This window comes from Vigna unguiculata, chromosome 11 (assembly GCF_037176805.1).
Source record: "Vigna unguiculata cultivar grain cowpea cultivar isolate G323 ecotype 2 chromosome 11, ASM3717680v1, whole genome shotgun sequence".
Taxonomy (NCBI): domain Eukaryota; kingdom Viridiplantae; phylum Streptophyta; class Magnoliopsida; order Fabales; family Fabaceae; genus Vigna; species Vigna unguiculata.
Genome location: NC_140802.1, coordinates 30,016,640 through 30,033,134, shown reverse-complemented (window position 1 = coordinate 30,033,134; position 16,495 = coordinate 30,016,640). Strand labels below are relative to the sequence as shown.

General features: G+C 30.7%; 5 non-coding genes across 5 annotated transcripts; all 5 read left to right on the top strand.

The window, feature by feature from the left end:
• The first annotated feature begins 533 nt into the window (after nt 1–533).
• Nucleotides 534–617, top strand: TRNAL-CAA (transfer RNA leucine (anticodon CAA)). The gene has a single exon. It is a non-coding gene; the product is annotated as a tRNA-Leu (tRNA).
• Nucleotides 618–5,802: 5,185 nt separating this feature from the next.
• LOC146881746 (signal recognition particle RNA) lies at nt 5,803–6,108 on the top strand. Its single transcript, XR_014986708.1, has one exon.
• A 2,439-nt stretch (nt 6,109–8,547) lies between these two features.
• LOC146881745 (signal recognition particle RNA) lies at nt 8,548–8,853 on the top strand. Its single transcript, XR_014986805.1, has one exon.
• A 2,439-nt stretch (nt 8,854–11,292) lies between these two features.
• Nucleotides 11,293–11,598, top strand: LOC146881744 (signal recognition particle RNA). Its single transcript, XR_014986707.1, has one exon.
• Nucleotides 11,599–14,038: 2,440 nt separating this feature from the next.
• Nucleotides 14,039–14,344, top strand: LOC146881743 (signal recognition particle RNA). The gene has a single exon (XR_014986837.1).
• Nucleotides 14,345–16,495: the final 2,151 nt, after the last annotated feature.

Sequence of the window (16,495 nt, the reverse complement as noted above, 5' to 3'; positions counted from 1 at the left end):
AGAACATTGATAAAGAATTTCCTACATTCAAAAATGAATCAAGAAATTTGAGACTTGGACTAGCTTCAGATGGAACGAATCCTTATGGGAATTTAAGTACCAATCATAGTTCATGACCCGTTTTGTTAGTGATTTATAACTTGCCTCCAAGTTTATGTATGAAGATAAAGTACACGATGTTATCTATGATGATATCGAGTCCATTGATTAAGGACATGAAGTTATGGGATAATGGGGTTGAATTTTTTGATGGGTTTGCTAATGTACCTTTCCAAATGCATGCCATATTATTTTGTACAATCAATAATTTTCCTACATATGGAAAATTGTCAAGTTATAGTGTGAGATGTCATAGAGCATGTCCGATATGTGAAGAAAACACATCATACGAACAGTTAAAGCATGAGAGGAATTTTTCTATTTGAATGCATATTCCTTTTAGGGTTAAGGGTTAATTACACGTACTTTTTTATATAGCTTTATTAAATATATAAATATAGTATATACAAGCTAGGCTTGAGACTTGCATTTGTGTCAGGATGGCCGAGTGGTCTAAGGCGCTAGACTCAAGTTTTGGTCTTTGAAAGAGGACGTGGATTCAAATCCCACTTCTGACATTTTAACAATATTTTCTTTACCGTTTTATATTTTTTAATTTACATTTATATTATTAGTGCAGAAAGATAAGAGAATGAATGACCACAATTGATCGAGCTTAGGAACTTAATTTGATTTTTGGAAATTTAGGAACTTAATTAATAAAGGTTTTTTACTTCACCACAGTGTGAAGATTACATTCCTCATGTCCAACGTGAAGAAATATCCTTTACATTTAGCATTATCATGAAGATATATTTAATAATATGTTTTTTGTGTATATATTTTTTATAATATTTGCACTTATTCAATTTTAAACTATTTAGAATAATATTTTAATTTTAATTTAACATATGAGAATAAATTACAGGAAAACATTTTACAATGATTCACCTTAGTTGAGAAGCACAAGCCCCTTTTTCATAGAGAATTTCTTTTATCCAAAAGAACTTGTTGACAGTGTTTTTATTAAAAACATTTGTGAAGAACTTTAACACTTTGTTAGATAAATCTTTTGATAAGTTTTGTCATTTGGCCAATGAACCTATTTGACAAATGAAAACAGGAAGCATTCTTTTAAAAATATCTTTCTCAAATAAGAAATGATTTCTTTCCAAGTTAATTTTACTAAAATCTGTATAAGTAGAGGATAAGAAATCAAAAGGAAAGACAATAATGAATCAAAACTAACAAAAGGTTAGAATCGTACTTATATTTAGTTTTCCATATCTTGAATTTCCTTCAAATATATCTAATCTCACGATCCTCCATAACAGAGAACAGAAACTTGTCAAAACTTTTGGAAGGTCCAAAATAATATAATTTTTTTATAATTAAACTAGATTATTAGTATAATGTTTCAAAAAATAATTCTTTAAACTAAACAATTGGATCATTAGATTAGATTATTAGTATAATATTTTAAAATATATGAAGAAGTGGAATGTATCTGTTTTTATCTTCATGAATACCTTTCCTTAAATCATTTAAAAATAAATAAATCTATTATTTTATTTTCCATCTATATAAATATTTTTTTTTTCAAAATAATATTAGAATACAAATTTTATCTTATATATTCATAAAAAAATGAATTTGCAAAAGGCTTGTAAGATAAAAAAAATCATGTTAATAACTCTTCAACTAATATTTTATTATCAGGGAAGACGATAGAGAGTTACCTTCTTTTTTTAAGAAAGAAAGAAACAAATGAGAAATCAAAAAAAAAATGAGTGTGTCTAATTTTTTTTTCTTCAAAAAGAAAAAAGAAAACATATGAGAATGAGAGATGATACAATTTGTGAAAAATTAGAAAGACAATGAGAAAGAAATAAAAAATATCTTAATAAATATTTGGTTTAATGATATTTTTTGTTTCTTTATTGTCCAAAAATGTCTAGTTGGTTGTCTAATGTTTTCTTAGTCTCAATTTGTTGAAAATTGAAACGATTAATAAGGATGTTTTGTTTTGTTGGTGCAATTAACATAACCCAAGTGTATCAAAACTCTTTTGATTCGCTTCAAAAAATTTAATGAAAATAACCAAATTGCATCAACTTTTTCAAAAATCGAAACCAAATTGAGACTAAAAAACACTACATGACCAACTTTGTTAAGATTTAAAGGTTGTGTTTTATAAAAAAAATAAAAAGTCACACAATTTAATTTCCATTAATTTCTAAAATATACTACATATAATTTTTAAAAATATATAGAATTTAAAATAATTTCAAAAATATAAATATAATTTTAAAAAATTTCAAAAACATACATATAATTTAAAAAAAAATAAAAAATATTTGGGGGGGGTGGCATGGCCCCTCCCTGCCCTGTGAATGATTTGTCCCTGCTTTAATGGTTGTTTCTCCAACATCTCAAAACACTCAAATCGAAAACGTAGCCAAGTACCATACCTCCATAGGTGGAGCCTCATAGAAGCAGGGATGGGCCTAGGCCCCCCCAAATATTTTTGATTTTTTTCAAAATTATATATCCATTTTTTTAATTTTTAAAAATTTTGAAATTTTTAAAATTATAAATAGTATATTTTAGAAATTGATGATAATTAAATTGTGTCTCTTTATTTATTTTATAAAATACAATAGTTAATGTTAATAAATAATAAAAAATAAAAAAAATATATTTAGGTTTAATTAGTCTTCTAGTATCTGTTTTCGTCTAAAAATATCAAATTGTCACTAAATTGAAACTAAAAGAATTGGAAGATCAACTTACATTTTTGAAAACCGTAACCAAAAGAGTAATTAAATCAAACATTTATTAAAATATTTTTTATTTTCTTCTGTCATTGCCTTTTAAAATTTTAACAAAATTGTACTCATCTCTCACTATCATATGTTTTTTTTTAAGAAAAATGAAGTTAGACACATACTCATTATGTTTGCTCTCATTTCTCATCTGTTTCCTTCATTTCTCGAAGAAACAAAATGTAACTCCCTCTTGTCTTACTTAATGATGAAATATTACTTTAATAGTTATTAAAATTATTTTTTATCTCATGAGCCTTTTATGATTATAGAAGAAAAAAATCATGTATTATGTGTTTTTTTATAACCGATTTTTAATTGTGACTTGATTATAATATATTTTTCTTCTAATACTTATGTCACTCAATATTTTATTAGATTATGATAAATTAGTTTTTAATATATTTAAAAAAAAAGCATATAGATGAAGAATAAAATAATGAATTTATTTTGTAGAAGTAGTAAAAGGGAAGCTACACGTGAAAATGAAAACAAGTTAAATTATATTTCTTCACATCTTCTAAAGTATTTAAAGCATTATACTAATAATCCAATCTAACGATCCAATTGTTTATAGAAGAGTCATTTTTTAAAGTGTTATACTCTTGGTCAAGATCCGCCACTGCATACCTCTTCTTTCTTTTTGAAGTCCCACATTGAAGAGTTAACGGAAGATAGAGGGCTTATAAGCCTTTGACTTACAAGAGGGATTGCCAAGCTAGGTCGTGATAGCTTGTAATACAAACAGGAGTGTAAAAGGTGGTGGCACTTGTAATATTAGACTCAGAGTGGTGCCTATGGTGGTAGCCTGCTTCTCACTTGAAGAAAAGTGGTATCTCCTCCGGTACCACTAGTGCAGAATTCCCATTTTACCTCGCCTTATATGCCTCAGTTGGCCAAAAACCGAAGCATATAATGGTGCGGTGGTATTTTTGCAATTAGAGCCAAGTTTTAGGCCTCGGTTCTCCAAATACCCGAAGCCAAAAAGGGGTATAGGCCCCGGTTCGCTCAAAACCGGTGCCAAAGAGGGGTATAGGCCTCGATCTAGTAGGACCCGAAGCCAAAAAGTGGCTGGAAGTCAGGGGTATAGGCCTCGGTCCAAGGAGACCCGGTGCCAAAAGGGGGTCAATGGCTTCAGTTCCTCTAACAACCGAAGCCATAGGGTTTATTTAGGGTTCGAAATTCGCGAACCCTTCTTCCTCCCTGCGCCAGCGCCTCTCTAATTCCACTCTCTCTCTCTCCGCGAGCACGAGCCCTTCCTTCACTTTCCCTTTCTTCCTCCTTCACCGTCCGCATCCCGCGCCGCCGCGCGGATCACTTTTTCCCTCTGTGCTCCACAATAGGAGCTTCTGTCGGCGGATCCTTCGGAGGACACAATGGTGGGCATTGTGGTGGTCACGGACACGGGTCATGGTGGCGGCGGTGGTGACGAGGAACACAATAGTGAGGGAAAGAACGAGGCTTTAATGGTGGTGATGGAGGCGGGGAGGGTTTTGGACAGCGTGCTGGCGGATTTGCCGGTGGGATACGTGCAGATTCCTGTGCGGGTGGCGGGGCCGTTGCTGCTGGACGGGTTCGAGTACACGGTGCCGATGGCCACCACGGAGGGGTGCCTTGTTGCTAGCACCAATCGAGCCTGACATGTGAATTTATTTATAGCAATTTTTTTTCATCTATCCACAATTAAGTTTCATTAAATTATGTAACAATTTCATGTGGAAAGTGAATCACATTAAAGAGAAGCAGATAAGTAAAGATCATAAAAACTTTTCTTACATCTATTGGTTTTCCATTTATGAGACACACATAAGACAAGTCAAGAAATAACCTTGTCTTCGTAAACTTCTATCAAAACACATGTAATTTACCGAAATAAGTAGTACTACCTTGTAACCTAAGCGGGGTCATTAAGATGACGGAATACCAACTTCATTGTTGATTGTCTTGTCTTTTTATGACATTATTACTGCATCACGGTGTGGTAGCTCTTATGAGACCGACAGTAGTGGTTTCTCAAGAAATCTCATATTGTGAACGATGTGTACAACTACGTGGGTTCTTCATTAACAATATTGGATAAGGTGGATGTCTACACACAATCTTAAAAGAGCAGCGGGTGCTTTAACTCCGGATGACCTACACCTTATTGTGAAAAGGAGTAACGGACTACTAGAACTTGAAAAGTGATTCATGAACATTATGCTTGAACCATCTACATTCTTTCTTTTATGAAATCATCAATATGGAAGTTGAACAAACTATATATTAAAGCAATTTGTAGTATTGTACCTGTGCAGAAAGATGCAAACTAAGAAACAACATCAAACATTATTTTGGTTGTTACTTAACAATCTAGTAAATAGTTGAATTGATCATATGTCTTAGAAAGATAGAAAGCAATGGATTGATTTTTTTTTTCTTTTGTGATCTCTATGTTCTTCATTGACAAGAAGGTGGGTTTAACTTCTACCTTTTTTCCTTTTCTTTTTTTCTTTAAATGAGCTACAAGAAAGTAAAAATAGTTCGTAAACAAAGAGTATCCTTCATTAATCTTAAAATAAGATATAAACACATATTTGCATTTTATGATTTATCTTCCAGAATTCTATTTTTACAAAAAAATAATTGGAAAATATTTGATCGACAACCTAACTGTCCATCTACAAATAAAACGAGAAAAAGAAATAAAAATGGCAATTTGTAAGAGAAGCGATAGTACGAAATGAGAGGGAAAGAGAGAAACAAAGACGGTAACATAGGTTTGTTAAGAAATGTAAAGAGATACAAGGTTGTGAATGTGTGTTAGTGCATTTGAACCATATTTTTTCATAAGGGTTGGTATAATTTACCATTTATGCAATGTAATGTAAAACTCCCACATTGTGTGGAATGTGAAAGAAAAGAAACTTTATATAGTGGATGAAAAGGTTGTGTTCTCGCCGAGCTAAGTAACAAGAGCTTGTAACCCAAGTGGGGGCACGAAGGTGATGGAACAACTTTGAGGCTCCCTGGTTGGAGTTGTGGATGCCAAAAGTTGGCTTGCCCATTCCAAGTTGAGAGTTGGGTGATGGAACTTGTGTGAAGGCATAGGTCCCATCTCTCTTAGACAAGAGGGCACTGCGTGAGGCTGGTTTCACAGAGCAGCGATTACCTCTACCTCCCAACAGTGGAGGGATAACAAGTTGTTGCAACCACCCTCAAAACAAATACTTAGGCAGCCTCACTTGCTTGGACTATCACCTTTTTCCAATTTTTATTCAACATTGCTTTAGATTTGAGATATTACTTAACACCTCTCTCTAATATCTAATTTTCCTTTCAAAGTTTTTATAGTTGATTCTCTCAAAGTAACATATATGAATATGGTCGATATAACTTCTACAATGATGCTTAGGTATGTCCACTAATTTTTTTATTCTCAATTATTGTCTGTTTATGATATACATAAAGTATACTAAAGTCCACTTTTATACTAATACTGACAAACTTTCTTTTTCTAACCAAAATATTATTTTTCTTCAAATTGTTTCAATATGATGTAGTTACCTATATTTTTATATATTCTATACACTGTTTTGGAGTATTAATGTATCACTTTTATATATTTAACAACCTTTTAAATTTGAGATGTAATAATTAAAACAAAAGTAAGGAAATAGGGTTTGATATGTTTGAATGAGTCTTTTTTATTTTACATGTGCTAGTAAAAATTAAACTGGATTTTGTACAATGACATGATATTAAAATGTTTAAGAGTTATGAATTCTGCAGTACTGTTATTTGTCATTATTCTAGATCTATTTCTTGGTTGACCAATCCCATAACCAATTAGAGAATTGGTAAGTTTTTGAATAATCCTCACACACCGAATGACATACAATAATTAGACAAATGTAACAAAACAAACAACTTAAACTTGAAAACTACTATAGGAAGAAAAAAAAATACTTATGAGAGTAGAAGAAGATAAATTAGTAGTGATGTTTAATAAGGCTTGCATCTATAACCAACAAAATTATGCAACCTAGCAATTGAAAAATAAGTGTTGCAAATTTTCAACAATCTATCTATTTTTCATTAAATAAACAAATTATAACATAAAAGAATAAATAAATAGTTTACATAAAACAAAATAAATAAATTTATCACGAACAAAGTGGATTTTTATATATTTAGCACCGTATGAAAATTTTCTATTTTTTCTTAGACACGACAAATATTTAAGAATCACACTATTTAAAATTAAAAGGAAGTGTATATTGTATATTTAGAAAAAAAAAGGTGAAAGTCTAACTTAATAGAAAATCGAATACCATTTTTCCATTTAAAAAATAATATTAATTTCCAACACGTCAATTTGGATAAGTTATTTGAGTGAGCCTGACATGTGAATTTATTTATAGCAATTTTTTTTCATCTATCCACAATTAAGTTTCATTAAATTATGTAACAATTTCATGTGGAAAGTGAATCACATTAAAGAGAAGCAGATAAGTAAAGATCATAAAAACTTTTCTAACATCTATTGGTTTTCGCATTTATGAGACACACATAAGACAAGTCAAGAAATAACCTTGTCTTCGTAAACTTCTATCAAAACACATGTAATTTATCGAAATAAGTAGTACTACCTTGTAACCTAAGCGGGGTCACTAAGATGACGGAATACCAACTTCATTGTTGATTGTCTTGTCTTTTTATGACATTATTACTGCATCACGGTGTGGTAGCTCTTATGAGACCGGCAGTAGTGGTTTCTCAAGAAAGCTCATATTGTGAACGATGTGTACAACTACGTGGGTTCTTCATTAACAATATTGGATAAGGTGGATGTCTACACACAATCTTAAAAGAGCAGCGAGTGCTCAAACTCCGGATGACCTACACCTTATTGTGAAAAGGAGTAACGGACTACTAGAACTTGAAAAGTGATTCATGAACATTATGCTTGAACCATCTACATTCTTTCTTTTATGAAATCATGAATATTGAAGTTGAACAAACTATATATTAAAGCAATTGGTAGTATTGTACCTGTGCAGAAAGGTGCAAACTAAGAAACAACATCAAACATTAGTTTGGTTGTTACTTAACAATCTAGTAAATAGTTGAATTGATCATATGTCTTAGAAAGATAGAAAGCAATGGATTGATTTTTTTTCTTTTGTGATCTCTATGTTCTTCATTGACAAGAAGGTGGGTTTAACTTCTACCTTTTTTTCCTGTTCTTTTTTTCTTTAAATGAGCTATAAGAAAGTAAAAATAGTTCGTAAACAAAGAGTATCCTTCATTAATCTTAAAATAAGATATAAACACATATTTGCATTTTATAATTTATCTTCCAGAATTCTATTTTTACAAAAAAAATAATTGGAAAATATTTGATTGACAACCTAACTGTCCATCTACAAATAAAACGAGAAAAAGAAAGAAAAATGGCAATTTGTAAGAGAAGCGATAGTACAAAATGAGAGGGAAAGAGAGAAACAAAGACGATAACATAGGTTTGTTAAGAAATGTAAAGAGATACAAGGTTGTGAATGTGTGTGAGTGCATTTGAACAATATTTTTTCATAAGGGTTGGTCTAATTTAACATTTATGCAATGTAATGTAAAAGTCCCACATTGTGTGCAATGTGAAAGAAAAGAAACTTTATATAGTGTATGAAAAGGTTGTGTTCTCGCCGAGCTAAGTAACAAGAGCTTGTAACCCAAGTGGGGGCACGAAGGTGATGGAACAACTTTGAGGCTCCCTGGTTGGAGTTGTGGATGCCAAAAGTTGGCTTGCCCATTCCAAGTTGAGAGTTGGGTGATGGAACTTGTGTGAAGGCATAGGTCCCATCTCTCTTAGACAAGAGGGCACTGCGTGAGGCTGGTTTCACAGAGCAACGATTACCTTTACCTCCCAACAGTGGAGGGATAACAAGTTGTTGCAACCACCCTCAAAACAAATACTTAGGCAGCCTCACTTGCTTGGACCATCACCTTTTTCCAATTTTTATTCAACATTGCTTTAGATTTGAGATATTACTTAACACCTCTCTCTAATATCTAATTTTCCTTTCAAAGTTTTTATAGTTGATTCTCTCAAAGTAACATATATGAATATGGTCGATATAACTTCTACAATGATGCTTAGGTATGTCCACTAATTTTTTTATTCTCAATTATTGTCTGTTTATGATATACATAAAGTATACTAAAGTCCACTTTTATACTAATACTGACAAACTTTCTTTTTCTAACCAAAATATTATTTTTCTTCAAATTGTTTCAATATGATGTAGTTACCTATATTTTTATATATTCTATACACTGTTTTGGAGTATTAATGTATCACTTTTATATATTTAACAACCTTTTAAATTTGAGATGTAATAATTAAAACAAAAGTAAGGAAATAGGGTTTGATATGTTTGAATGAGTCTTTTTTATTTTACATATGCTAGTAAAAATTAAAATGGATTTTGTACAATGACATGATATTAAAAGGTTTAAGAGTTATGAATTCTGCAGTACTGTTATTTGTCACTATTCTAGATCTATTTCTTGGAAGACCAATCCCACAACCAATTAGAGAATTGGTAAGTTTTTGAATAATCCTCACACACCGAATGACATACAATAATTAGACAAATGTAACAAAACAAACAACTTAAACTTGAAAACTACTATAAGAAGAAAAAAAAATACTTATGAGAGTAGAAGAAGATAAATTAGTAGTGATGTTTAATAAGGCTTGCATCTATAACCAACAAAATTATGCAACCTAGCAATTGAAAAATAAGTGTTGCAAATTTTCAACAATCTATCTATTTTTCATTAAATAAACAAATTATAACATAAAAGAATAAATAAATAGTTTACATAAAACAAAATAAATAAATTTATCACGAACAAAGTGGATTTTTATATATTTAGCACCGTATGAAAATTTTCTATTTTTTCTTAGACACGACAAATATTTAAGAATCACACTATTTAAAATTAAAAGGAAGTGTATATTGTATATTTAGAAAAAAAAAGGTGAAAGTCTAACTTAATAGAAAATCGAATACCATTTTTCCATTTAAAAAATAATATTAATTTCCAACACGTCAATTTGGATAAGTTATTTGAGTGAGCCTGACATGTGAATTTATTTATAGCAATTTTTTTTCATCTATCCACAATTAAGTTTCATTAAATTATGTAACAATTTCATGTGGAAAGTGAATCACATTAAAGAGAAGCAGATAAGTAAAGATCATAAAAACTTTTCTAACATCTATTGGTTTTCGCATTTATGAGACACACATAAGACAAGTCAAGAAATAACCTTGTCTTCGTAAACTTCTATCAAAACACATGTAATTTATCGAAATAAGTAGTACTACCTTGTAACCTAAGCGGGGTCACTAAGATGACGGAATACCAACTTCATTGTTGATTGTCTTGTCTTTTTATGACATTATTACTGCATCACGGTGTGGTAGCTCTTATGAGACCGGCAGTAGTGGTTTCTCAAGAAAGCTCATATTGTGAACGATGTGTACAACTACGTGGGTTCTTCATTAACAATATTGGATAAGGTGGATGTCTACACACAATCTTAAAAGAGCAGCGAGTGCTCAAACTCCGGATGACCTACACCTTATTGTGAAAAGGAGTAACGGACTACTAGAACTTGAAAAGTGATTCATGAACATTATGCTTGAACCATCTACATTCTTTCTTTTATGAAATCATGAATATTGAAGTTGAACAAACTATATATTAAAGCAATTGGTAGTATTGTACCTGTGCAGAAAGGTGCAAACTAAGAAACAACATCAAACATTAGTTTGGTTGTTACTTAACAATCTAGTAAATAGTTGAATTGATCATATGTCTTAGAAAGATAGAAAGCAATGGATTGATTTTTTTTCTTTTGTGATCTCTATGTTCTTCATTGACAAGAAGGTGGGTTTAACTTCTACCTTTTTTTCCTGTTCTTTTTTTCTTTAAATGAGCTATAAGAAAGTAAAAATAGTTCGTAAACAAAGAGTATCCTTCATTAATCTTAAAATAAGATATAAACACATATTTGCATTTTATAATTTATCTTCCAGAATTCTATTTTTACAAAAAAAATAATTGGAAAATATTTGATTGACAACCTAACTGTCCATCTACAAATAAAACGAGAAAAAGAAAGAAAAATGGCAATTTGTAAGAGAAGCGATAGTACAAAATGAGAGGGAAAGAGAGAAACAAAGACGATAACATAGGTTTGTTAAGAAATGTAAAGAGATACAAGGTTGTGAATGTGTGTGAGTGCATTTGAACAATATTTTTTCATAAGGGTTGGTCTAATTTAACATTTATGCAATGTAATGTAAAAGTCCCACATTGTGTGCAATGTGAAAGAAAAGAAACTTTATATAGTGTATGAAAAGGTTGTGTTCTCGCCGAGCTAAGTAACAAGAGCTTGTAACCCAAGTGGGGGCACGAAGGTGATGGAACAACTTTGAGGCTCCCTGGTTGGAGTTGTGGATGCCAAAAGTTGGCTTGCCCATTCCAAGTTGAGAGTTGGGTGATGGAACTTGTGTGAAGGCATAGGTCCCATCTCTCTTAGACAAGAGGGCACTGCGTGAGGCTGGTTTCACAGAGCAGCGATTACCTCTACCTCCCAACAGTGGAGGGATAACAAGTTGTTGCAACCACCCTCAAAACAAATACTTAGGCAGCCTCACTTGCTTGGACTATCACCTTTTTCCAATTTTTATTCAACATTGCTTTAGATTTGAGATATTACTTAACACCTCTCTCTAATATCTAATTTTCCTTTCAAAGTTTTTATAGTTGATTCTCTCAAAGTAACATATATGAATATGGTCGATATAACTTCTACAATGATGCTTAGGTATGTCCACTAATTTTTTTATTCTCAATTATTGTCTGTTTATGATATACATAAAGTATACTAAAGTCCACTTTTATACTAATACTGACAAACTTTCTTTTTCTAACCAAAATATTATTTTTCTTCAAATTGTTTCAATATGATGTAGTTACCTATATTTTTATATATTCTATACACTGTTTTGGAGTATTAATGTATCACTTTTATATATTTAACAACCTTTTAAATTTGAGATGTAATAATTAAAACAAAAGTAAGGAAATAGGGTTTGATATGTTTGAATGAGTCTTTTTTATTTTACATGTGCTAGTAAAAATTAAACTGGATTTTGTACAATGACATGATATTAAAATGTTTAAGAGTTATGAATTCTGCAGTACTGTTATTTGTCATTATTCTAGATCTATTTCTTGGTTGACCAATCCCACAACCAATTAGAGAATTGGTAAGTTTTTGAATAATCCTCACACACCGAATGACATACAATAATTAGACAAATGTAACAAAACAAACAACTTAAACTTGAAAACTACTATAGGAAGAAAAAAAAAATACTTATGAGAGTAGAAGAAGATAAATTAGTAGTGATGTTTAATAAGGCTTGCATCTATAACCAACAAAATTATGCAACCTAGCAATTGAAAAATAAGTGTTGCAAATTTTCAACAATCTATCTATTTTTCATTAAATAAACAAATTATAACATAAAAGAATAAATAAATAGTTTACATAAAACAAAATAAATAAATTTATCACGAACAAAGTGGATTTTTATATATTTAGCACCGTATGAAAATTTTCTATTTTTTCTTAGACACGACAAATATTTAAGAATCACACTATTTAAAATTAAAAGGAAGTGTATATTGTATATTTAGAAAAAAAAAGGTGAAAGTCTAACTTAATAGAAAATCGAATACCATTTTTCCATTTAAAAAATAATATTAATTTCCAACACGTCAATTTGGATAAGTTATTTGAGTGAGCCTGACATGTGAATTTATTTATAGCAATTTTTTTTCATCTATCCACAATTAAGTTTCATTAAATTATGTAACAATTTCATGTGGAAAGTGAATCACATTAAAGAGAAGCAGATAAGTAAAGATCATAAAAACTTTTCTAACATCTATTGGTTTTCGCATTTATGAGACACACATAAGACAAGTCAAGAAATAACCTTGTCTTCGTAAACTTCTATCAAAACACATGTAATTTATCGAAATAAGTAGTACTACCTTGTAACCTAAGCGGGGTCACTAAGATGACGGAATACCAACTTCATTGTTGATTGTCTTGTCTTTTTATGACATTATTACTGCATCACGGTGTGGTAGCTCTTATGAGACCGGCAGTAGTGGTTTCTCAAGAAAGCTCATATTGTGAACGATGTGTACAACTACGTGGGTTCTTCATTAACAATATTGGATAAGGTGGATGTCTACACACAATCTTAAAAGAGCAGCGAGTGCTCAAACTCCGGATGACCTACACCTTATTGTGAAAAGGAGTAACGGACTACTAGAACTTGAAAAGTGATTCATGAACATTATGCTTGAACCATCTACATTCTTTCTTTTATGAAATCATGAATATTGAAGTTGAACAAACTATATATTAAAGCAATTGGTAGTATTGTACCTGTGCAGAAAGGTGCAAACTAAGAAACAACATCAAACATTAGTTTGGTTGTTACTTAACAATCTAGTAAATAGTTGAATTGATCATATGTCTTAGAAAGATAGAAAGCAATGGATTGATTTTTTTTCTTTTGTGATCTCTATGTTCTTCATTGACAAGAAGGTGGGTTTAACTTCTACCTTTTTTTCCTGTTCTTTTTTTCTTTAAATGAGCTATAAGAAAGTAAAAATAGTTCGTAAACAAAGAGTATCCTTCATTAATCTTAAAATAAGATATAAACACATATTTGCATTTTATAATTTATCTTCCAGAATTCTATTTTTACAAAAAAAATAATTGGAAAATATTTGATTGACAACCTAACTGTCCATCTACAAATAAAACGAGAAAAAGAAAGAAAAATGGCAATTTGTAAGAGAAGCGATAGTACAAAATGAGAGGGAAAGAGAGAAACAAAGACGATAACATAGGTTTGTTAAGAAATGTAAAGAGATACAAGGTTGTGAATGTGTGTGAGTGCATTTGAACAATATTTTTTCATAAGGGTTGGTCTAATTTAACATTTATGCAATGTAATGTAAAAGTCCCACATTGTGTGCAATGTGAAAGAAAAGAAACTTTATATAGTGTATGAAAAGGTTGTGTTCTCGCCGAGCTAAGTAACAAGAGCTTGTAACCCAAGTGGGGGCACGAAGGTGATGGAACAACTTTGAGGCTCCCTGGTTGGAGTTGTGGATGCCAAAAGTTGGCTTGCCCATTCCAAGTTGAGAGTTGGGTGATGGAACTTGTGTGAAGGCATAGGTCCCATCTCTCTTAGACAAGAGGGCACTGCGTGAGGCTGGTTTCACAGAGCAACGATTACCTTTACCTCCCAACAGTGGAGGGATAACAAGTTCTTGCAACCACCCTCAAAACAAATACTTAGGCAGCCTCACTTGCTTGGACCATCACCTTTTTCCAATTTTTATTCAACATTGCTTTAGATTTGAGATATTACTTAACACCTCTCTCTAATATCTAATTTTCCTTTCAAAGTTTTTATAGTTGATTCTCTCAAAGTAACATATATGAATATGGTCGATATAACTTCTACAATGATGCTTAGGTATGTCCACTAATTTTTTTATTCTCAATTATTGTCTGTTTATGATATACATAAAGTATACTAAAGTCCACTTTTATACTAATACTGACAAACTTTCTTTTTCTAACCAAAATATTATTTTTCTTCAAATTGTTTCAATATGATGTAGTTACCTATATTTTTATATATTCTATACACTGTTTTGGAGTATTAATGTATCACTTTTATATATTTAACAACCTTTTAAATTTGAGATGTAATAATTAAAACAAAAGTAAGGAAATAGGGTTTGATATGTTTGAATGAGTCTTTTTTATTTTACATATGCTAGTAAAAATTAAAATGGATTTTGTACAATGACATGATATTAAAAGGTTTAAGAGTTATGAATTCTGCAGTACTGTTATTTGTCACTATTCTAGATCTATTTCTTGGAAGACCAATCCCACAACCAATTAGAGAATTGGTAAGTTTTTGAATAATCCTCACACACCGAATGACATACAATAATTAGACAAATGTAACAAAACAAACAACTTAAACTTGAAAACTACTATAAGAAGAAAAAAAAATACTTATGAGAGTAGAAGAAGATAAATTAGTAGTGATGTTTAATAAGGCTTGCATCTATAACCAACAAAATTATGCAACCTAGCAATTGAAAAATAAGTGTTGCAAATTTTCAACAATCTATCTATTTTTCATTAAATAAACAAATTATAACATAAAAGAATAAATAAATAGTTTACATAAAACAAAATAAATAAATTTATCACGAACAAAGTGGATTTTTATATATTTAGCACCGTATGAAAATTTTCTATTTTTTCTTAGACACGACAAATATTTAAGAATCACACTATTTAAAATTAAAAGGAAGTGTATATTGTATATTTAGAAAAAAAAAGGTGAAAGTCTAACTTAATAGAAAATCGAATACCATTTTTCCATTTAAAAAATAATATTAATTTCCAACACGTCAATTTGGATAAGTTATTTGAGTGAGCCTGACATGTGAATTTATTTATAGCAACTTTTTTTCATCTATCCACAATTAAGTTTCATTAAATTATGTAACAATTTCATGTGGAAAGTGAATCACATTAAAGAGAAGCAGATAAGTAAAGATCATAAAAATTTTTCTAACATCTATTGGTTTTCGCATTTATGAGACACACATAAGACAAGTCAAGGAATAACCTTGTCTTCGTAAACTTCTATCAAAACACATGTAATTTATCGAAATAAGTAGTACTACCTTGTAACCTAAGCGAGGTCATTAAGATGACAATACCAACTTCATTGTTGATTGTCTTGTCTTTTTATGACATTATTACTGCATCACGGTGTGGTAGCTCTTATGAGACCGGCAGTAGTGGTTTCTCAAGAAAGCTCATATTGTGAACGATGTGTACAACTACGTGGGTTCTTCATTAACAATATTGGATAAGGTGGATGTCTACACACAATCTTAAAAGAGCAGCGAGTGCTCAAACTCCGGATGACCTACACCTTATTGTGAAAAGGAGTAACGGACTACTAGAACTTGAAAAGTGATTCATGAACATTATGCTTGAACCATCTACATTCTTTCTTTTATGAAATCATGAATATTGAAGTTGAACAAACTATATATTAAAGCAATTGGTAGTATTGTACCTGTGCAGAAAGGTGCAAACTAAGAAACAACATCAAACATTAGTTTGGTTGTTACTTAACAATCTAGTAAATAGTTGAATTGATCATATGTCTTAGAAAGATAGAAAGCAATGGATTGATTTTTTTTCTTTTGTGATCTCTATGTTCTTCATTGACAAGAAGGTGGGTTTAACTTCTACCTTTTTTTCCTGTTCTTTTTTTCTTTAAATGAGCTATAAGAAAGTAAAAATAGTTCGTAAACAAAGAGTATCCTTCATTAATCTTAAAATAAGATATAAACACATATTTGCATTTTATAATTTATCTTCCAGAATTCTATTTTTACAAAAAAAATAATTGGAAAATATTTGATTGACAACCTAA